The sequence below is a fragment of the Podarcis bocagei genome (assembly GCF_964188305.1).
Source record: "Podarcis bocagei genome assembly, chromosome: 10".
Classification (NCBI taxonomy): domain Eukaryota; kingdom Metazoa; phylum Chordata; class Lepidosauria; order Squamata; family Lacertidae; genus Podarcis; species Podarcis bocagei.
Genome location: NC_138135.1, coordinates 61290542 through 61299300, shown reverse-complemented (window position 1 = coordinate 61299300; position 8759 = coordinate 61290542).

The window sequence follows — 8759 nt, the reverse complement described above, 5'->3', positions numbered from 1 at the left end:
CTCTGTGTTTTTCTTTCTCAGCTGAAAAAATAAGGTTAATAAGACCTCTCCATTTCCGAAACATGCTTTGAGATCGTCAGATGAAAGGCACCGTATAAGTACAAAGCTGAGTTGTAAACAAGTCATGTACTGTTTGCTATCACTGTGATCATTCAGCAGTGGTGTCTTTTGTATCCCCCCCCCCCACCTCAGGAGTCAGAGCACTTCACCATGTACCTTTTATTTTGCGACATTACAGAGGTGGTGTCTAGGGGGCGCAGGGCCATAAGAAGCAATCAACTAAATACTAAAGAAATCTGGAGCGGGGGAGAAATCTTGTGGCACCCACTTTGTGACTGAGCGGTAGCCTTAATTATTAGCAGCCTGGATTGTGTGGTGCAACTAAGCAGAGTGCAACATACAGGAGATATCCAAGTACAATAAACACCTGGACTACAGCCCGGCACAATGTGGAACTACTCAAATGGTGACAGATGTTGGAGAAGGAGTGGCTCTTGCAGATTTGTGGCATGTGGGCGCAGTGGAAATGGGACAAAATGGGCAACCTTGTTGGGCGACATTAGGCCACAACTCTATTGATTACACAACAGGTTGTCACGGTCCGGTTTACAGGCGGTCCTGGCAGGGGGTGTTGGGACCAGGGGCAAGATGGCAGGGTGGGAGCAAGAACAGGAGTCCAGAAGCCAGGAGTCAGAAAGCCAAGGGTCCGAGGGTCAGAGAGCCAGGAGTCAAGAAGCCAAGGATCAGGAGACCAAGAGTCAAGGAGTCAAGGGTCCGAGGATCAGGAAACAAGGAGCCAAGAAGCCAAGGGTCCGAGGATCAGGAAACAAGGAGTCAAGAAGCCAAAGGCAGGTCAGCCAAAGGGAAATGCTGACCTTATATCCCTTCCCGGCTCTTGCCACCGGGTGCTGTGAGTTACCTATTCGGCCTCACCTGTGCGGGCGCACCTTGCCTCTTCAGAACAAACTTAGGAAAGCCCCAGTCCTGTGAAGCCCTACCGGTCACAGGGCCTGTCTCCTGCACGCACTCCTAACACAGGTAATGACAAGCGCGAGCAGCAGTAAATCACACCGAGTGAGTTGTACTTAACTCTCTATTAGAGAAACCGGATCTACACAGGAGTCTCAGGCCTAATGAGCACAGCGACTCATCTCTGTCAGGTCTTGCCCCATGAAGCAGTTGCCGCACAAGGTCCCCGCCTCCCCACAGTTGCCTGTGTCTCCTCCTCTCCATGTGCTTTCCCCAAGCAATCAGAGACTGTGCCTGCATGCCTGCCTTTGCTCCTCCTGCTTCAGACCTCTCCTGGTCCAGGGGGGAGGGGAGTTCAGATCCCATCCAGTGACATTTCTACCAGACTAAGTTGTGATAGAGGGCTAAAGATGCCTAATAGAATGAAGCACTCATTGAGGGAAGGGCAGAATAGCTCTCAAACCAGAGCCAGTTGAAGTTGGGAGGGAAAATTCCTATCCGGCCCAGTCAACCAGGGACCCAGGAGCCCAGGGTGGAGGGTGGGAAAGCTCACGTTCAAAATGACCCCCGTTTCTTTTGAATGTACCTGACCCCTTCTACTGTCTCGCAAGATCCTATGAGATGATGAGAATTCCCACGGGATCTTGCAAGAGTGTTGTGGAATGTTGAATCCCTTCCTCCACCTCCCCTTGCACCACTGTGTTGCTGGCCAAAGGTGTCCCACCACCACTGTCCTGGGTCTACGAGTCCTGGGTCTCGTAAGTCTTCTTCCTCTGTGCCATCCCTGGGGATCCTTGGGCTGGTGCCTCCCAGCACTCTTCATCATCCATCCAGTCCCTGACACCACGTCTCACCCCTTCCCCTCTCCTTCTTGGTAACACCAACAAACTATGGCATTGAGAAGCCAGGAGAACAACAGAGTCCCAGTTGCTACTGAGGATATCCCAACTACATAAGAGCAGGGCCATTTAGGTTTGATGAGGCCCTAAGCTGCTGAAGGTAATGGGGCCCTTTCCAGCTGTCCTATGTCAACAACAAATTGTCACTGTTTTTTGTGTTGGATATATGCTATATATTAAAGCCAGTGTGGTGTAGTGGTTAAGAGCGGTAGACTCGTAATCTGGTGAACCGGGTTCACATCTCTGCTCCTCCACATGCAGCTGCTGGGTGACCTTGGGCTAGTCACACTTCTTTGAAGTCTCTCAGTCCCACTCACCTCACAAAGTGTTTGTTGTGGGGGAGGAAGGGAAGGAGCTTGTTAGCCGCTTTGAGACTCCTTTGGGTAGTGATAAAGAGGGATATCAAATCCAAACTCCTCCCCTCCTCCTCCTCCTCCTCCTCCTCCTCCTTCTTCTATATGGTAATTTGTGGACCTAATAGGTATCTAAAGCCATTTGCACATGCTGCTACGCAACCAGTCCATGCAGAATGTAGGCACCCTATATATAGAAATGAGCAAACCAGTGATATTTTAGGGAGCAGGCTAGCAGGCGGGGCCCATTACTTACATCATGTTGCTGCATGTAGGTTTTATTTTATTTGTGTTTTATCTTATATTTTGGAAATGTACATCCAGGGTTTTTGCTTCAAATTTTGTGCGGGCCCCCAAGAGAGTGGGGCCCTAAGCTATAGCTTGTTTAGCTTATACGTCAATCCGGCACTGCATAAAAGTATGGCAAATTTCCAGCATACAGGACCGGCCCTAACAATTGACAGTGTGTAATAGTCACTTCAGCCACCTGATTTGGGGTGTTGTCTATATGCAGTAAATTATTAGTTACTTTATTTTTATTTTTGTTTGGTTTTTACTTTCAAGAGAGAAAGACACATGCAGGATTTTCCACCTCAGGTGCCAAAATAACTTGACCAGCGTTGGGTGCTGTGCTCCATGATGGAAGAAAGAAACAATTTGCTGCTTTGGCTCAGACAGCAAAATATCTTAGACTCGCCTTGCTGCTGCTCATGGGAATCTCACTAACTGGAGTGAGGCAATCACATGAAAGGGTGAAGGAAATGCCAGTGTCTTCCTCAGTCTGACTTTAATATGGGTTTAGAAGCATACAAGAAGGAAGCTTTTATAAGAGAAACTGGATCCTAAATATATATGTATTGTTTTGCAGGATATTTTGGGGGTGAGGGCAGTGGCGTAGCGTGGGTTGTCAGCACCCGGGGCAAGGCAAGTAATTTGCGCCCCCTAACCCATGGATTTGCGCCCCCTAACCCTAACCCCCAGATGTTGCGCCCGGTGTGGCCGGCCCCCCCTGCACCCCCCACGCTACGCCACTGGGTGAGGGAAATAATTTATAAGCTTCAAAATGACTCTAATTCTCAGAAGCCATGAGTCAAATGTATAGTTTTGGAAGCTTTGGATGTAGGTATTGGAACACAGTGGACAGAAGAAGCCCATGAGAATTCCGATCAATATTTTCAACAGAATCGAAGGCCACACGTCTTAAAAATAAATATAAATCCCCTCTGCAGTGCCTCAGAAACCTCAGCCCATGTTTGTAGAATTTCTAGGGTAGCTTTCAAAACGTCCATTTCTTCAGCACAGGAGTTAAAGAATTACCCTCATCCTTCCAAGGGACTGAGGCACGCACAGCTAACTAGTAAGAGAATATGCCTTCTCCAGTTCATATCTTATTAGCGGGGTTTGAGAAGGAGCTGTAGGGGTTTGAGAAATCTGCAGCAAGAGACTGAGATTATTTGGTGAGGTAAAAGCAATCTGAGACAGAGGGAGGGAGAAAGCTGTCCACAGAGGAGCCATGGGAAGGCAATGGAAGAGTAAGCAACAGTGTTTTGATTTTTACCTTCACCCACCTCGCAACCTGCAGTGGATCTCTGCAGCTGACTAAGCAGCGATAACCTGGAGGCCTCTAGCTGCATCCAACCAAGTCACAAGCCTGAGAGGCGGATGACCTAATTTCCTACTGATTGTCAGATTGAGGGGAAAGACTCTGGGTATTATCTGTTGTATAAGGTTTATACTGCTGAGATCAGTTAACTTAACAATGTTCATAGAAGGAAAGTTTCTCATTTGCTACTCATCCCACCTGCCAATCACTGCACAGCCGCTTGCAACCCCAAACAAGGAGAATATTGCAGTAGTTTTCCTAATATAATGCTAGAAGTTCTGTTTTGTAATATTCTTATCACATTGCAGTACCTGTTCCATTATGGAATTGTGGCTTTCTGTCCAATAGACCGGCATGTCAAGCTAAATTTCATCCCCACCAGTGAGTAGTAGTAGTAATTATTATTATTATTATTATTATTATTATTATTATTATTATTATTTATTTATTTATTTATTTATACCCCACCCATCCAGCTGGGTTTCCCCAGCCACTCTGCGGCCTGCCCACTCTGAGTGGCTCCCAACAGATTAAAAAGGTAAACGGACCCCTGAGCGTTAGGTCCAGTCATGGCCGACTCTGGGGTTGCAGCGCTCATTTCGCTTTATTGGCCAAGGGAGCTGGCATACAGCTTCCGGGTCATGTGGCCAGCATGACTAAGCTGCTTCTGGCGAACCAGAGCAGCACACGGAAACACCGTTTACCTTCCTGCTGGAGCAGTACCTATTTATCTACTTGCACTTTGACGTGCTTTCGAACTGCTAGGTTGGCAGGAGCTGGGACCGAGCAACGGGAGCTCACCCCGTCACAGCGATTTGAACTGCTGACCTTCTGACCGGCAAGCCCTAGGCTCTGTGGTTTAACCCACAGCACCACCCGCGTCCCTCCCAACAGATTAAAAACAGAATAAAACATCAAACATTAAAAACTTCCCTGAGCAGGACTACCTTCAGAAAATTGGTTTTCCTTCATTTGCAAGGAATCGTACAAAACAAAGTGGCACTAATAAAGAAAAGTTCCAGGGTGGCAATAGAAATCAAACTAAAAAATGCTTTTGCAGTTCATCAAAACTATCCAGCAATATCAAGTTATAGGAAAACTGGCGCTATTAACAATAATCCTTCTAGTTGGTTAATTGGTTCGGCAACTTCCATGCACATGACATGTATGCTAATTATTTCCCCCAAGAGTTAAATGAACACTAATCGGAGGCAGCTGCAGGAGAGCTATGAGATTCTGGTGAGGGTCAGAAGCCTTGTCAATCCCAGCAGGTATATAAGAGGACGACCTGGCCTGCCCACCATTCTCCTAAAAAGGAGAAGCCTAGCATGGAAGATTTGTGTATAGTACACAGATCTGAAAGGACCACAAACCACCCAAAAGGTTTGGTAAAACAGTCATAGCAGATACAGCTGTTGTTACTAACTCAGAGAAGGTTTGGGTGCCTTCAAGCTTCGAAGAGGTCCAAAGTCTAACCTCAGAGGATGCTGGTCCATGGTTAAATGCCATGAAGGCTGAACTTGATTCCTTAGAGAGGAACAAGACATGGGAACTAGTTCCGGGCCTGCCCAGGCCACAAAAGGTTTACAAAGTTCAGTTATTGCAAAAGTTTTTCAGTGTTAATTTCATGCATTTTTTAAAATCACCATGGTACTTAACAATAATATCTTATGCCCTTTAGAGGAGAAATTGTGAATTGTAGAATTTTAAATATCCATCATCCTTGGCTTCACTCAATTTTGCTTATAACACTCTTCCATTTTCTTCTAGTTGTGAGGGTGGGGGATGGGGAGGGGCCTCACAAGTGGAGTAGCCTAAGGCCTCTCTTCATCTAAAGCCCTAAACGGCCTTGGCCCAGTGTTATGTACTGAGTTGAATAGGATCCAAACTGAAGCAGTCTGATTGGTCCTAGAACAATAGGATCCAAATTGCAGCAGTCTGATTAGTCCTAGAACAATAGGATTCAGAATGCAGCAGTCTGATTGGTCCTAGAACAATGCAGCAGTATGATTGGTTGGCAGGAACCACCCAATCCTGCTCCAGATAGAAGTGAATCCACAACCTGATTGGCTTACAGTAGAATTCCGGAATTAGCCAATCATGTGCAGCCCATTGTGTAAATAATGCATATAAAGCAGATACTGTGAGGGGACTTTCATTCATTCCTCCTCACCACTATGAGCTGAATAAAGAGCATGAAATCACTTTGCGACTCTGAGTATATTTCACTGTCTCTGAGTATATTTCCCGCTGAGCTGACTGCCACACACAGCACCGCAGCACCGCCACCTGCCGCACCGCTGCCTCACACCGTGTATCCAGGCTTCAGCTCCGGGACACAAGGAACTCAGAATGGCAGCCAACAGCAGCTTCTCGCCATTCAACCCAGCATCTGGAGACTGGGAAGCGTACGCCTCCCGTTTCACCTTCCTCCTAGAAGCCAAAGGGGTCACCGACGAAGAAGACGCCAAGAAGAGGGCGATATTCTTCAGCGTCTGCGGAGAGGAGACGTTTGAAATTGCCCGGGCTCTCCTTGCGCCTGAAGACGTCGCTACTGTTCCATACAAAACAATAATGGAACAGCTGAAGGGGCACTTTTCGCCGCAGCCCTCAGTGGATTTCACCCAGTATACCTGAAGGAGCGTCTCCACCCCCATCGTTCTGCCCGGACGCTGAGCTCCAGCGCCAAGGGCCTTCTGGCGGTTTCCAAAGCTACAGGGAACCAGGCAGAGGGCCTTCTCAGTAGTGGCGCCCGCCCTGTGGAACGCCCTCCCATCAGATGCCAAAGAGATAAACAACTACCCGACATTCAGAAGACATCTTAAGGCAGCCCTGGTCAGGGAAGTTTTCAATGTGTGACATCTCAGTGTATTTTTGGTCTTTGTGGAAGCCGCCCAGAGTGGCTGTGGAAACCCAGACAGATGGACGGGGTACAAATAAATTATTATTATTATTATTATTATTATTATTATTATTATTATTATCCGGCCATGCTTGTAACCTCACATCTCGCAGTGTGGACACAACAACAAACAGTCTTCTCCTTCGCTGACCACTCTTCCTTGTCCCACCACCACTTCCTGGGCTCTGAGCATCCTTCCTTTGCAAGTTCCCCAGCTGGTTCCTCCCATCATTCCTGTGTGTCCAACCAGTCCATGATATGTGGCATTGGTGCCAATTTCCAGTGAAGACTCGCCTAAACCCACCACCCCACAAGAGATGCTTTGGTGGGGGCTTCCCAACACAGCAGGGCAATGGTAGGGAGAGACTTCCTATTTAGCCTCAGGCGGCGAAACAGGATGTGCTGTCCCTGCTTGAGACTAGCCAGTCATTTCCTGGGTCCAAAGAAGACCTCTTTATAAACAGCCATAATGTGACCCCCTTAAGAGGATCAGGGCAGGAGTGCCAGTTCTTTGGAGAAAATCCATGCAATTGGCTGATACCATGTGGTTGGATAATTCAATTCTACCTGCAGCGGGGTGTAAAATTGTCCCTGGTTACATTGCAGGGTTAGGTCAGTGAGCAAATCTCACCATTATTTATGTGCAAATGAGATTTCTCAAAATCTTGCTTTGCCTTCCTAAATAAAATTTAAAGAGATATGTGCTAAAGCACCTGTATGGACATGCCACAGAGGAGAGGGGCGGTGCGTCTTAAGATACAGGTAGAAATTAGGGCTGGGGGAGGAAACAATGTTTATGTTCCGTTGCGAAAGATCTTCAAATTTCATCTCTTTGCTGCCCTCTAGTGATTTGACTTTTTGATCGGTTCCTGTATTTCACAATCTTTTGAGATGGATTTTCTGAGATAGAGCTGGTGGTACGTTTCACTCTTAACAATAAAAGGGGGGGGGGATTACCTACCCCAGGAGGAGGCCATCACCCCTGTAGCTGATCTTAGCAGGCCTCCTAATTCAAAGAACAGTGGGACAGCCCAAAGCAGTGGCTCATACAACAAGCAGCCTCGTGAAGCCAGGTAATTCTGCTGCATCTTAATATCAGGAGTGATGAATGAGCCGACACATCAGATGCAGCGACACACCTGAATTTACCTGTCTCCACTGCAGGCTGATTGGAAGAAGGCAAGGCGAGGAGTAAATCAGGCAAGGATGAGGCATCCTGAGATGCGGGTGGGTACATGAGGCTTACCGAAGCATTCAGTACAATTTAATTTACATATTCCATGTAGCATATTAGACTCACTGCTTGCTATAGTGCTCGCATGAAGAAAAAAAGAGAAATCTCAAACAATGGCGGCCGGGAGCAACTGATGTGTTTGACTACAAAGGGGATTTCAAATCTTTAAGTAGATATTGTGGAGTTACAAAGTTCAGCACGTTGCAAGCAATAGTATCTCCCACTGAAACCACTGGGACTTCATTTCTGCTGAAGCATGCGCTATGTTTTTGTGTCCTCAGTAAAAAAATAAACTCCTTGCTGGCTGTTTTATTACAAAGCTTGAAATGTATATAATAGATTTCGTGCATTGTTATGTTCATAGCTTTAATTGCTTTTAACAGCTTCGCATCTTATTTGTATAATAACTTTTCCACACGGAGTGTCCTGTTCATGCATTAACCTGTGTCTTGTAAAACAAGCTGCTTACATTTGATCCCTCTTATGCAAACGAGGATTTTCAAACACAAAATAGTTTACAGCTTTGTTTTCCTTTCTCTCTAGATAAAATGAAAGCATGCCTCCAGTTATATGGTGACACATCGCTACTTGTCAGTGGGTGCATGCAGACACGCGGTCTACTCAGCTTCCTTCTCTCCTTTGGCTATGAGAGGAGACATGTTGATTGGGGGGGCTATACATATTCAGTAAATAAGTAAAAATGAATGAAAAGGTGTTATGTACTGAGCTGAGTCCTAGAACAATAGGATCCAGAATGCAGCAGTCTGATTGGTCCGCAGGAGCCACTCAATCCAGCACC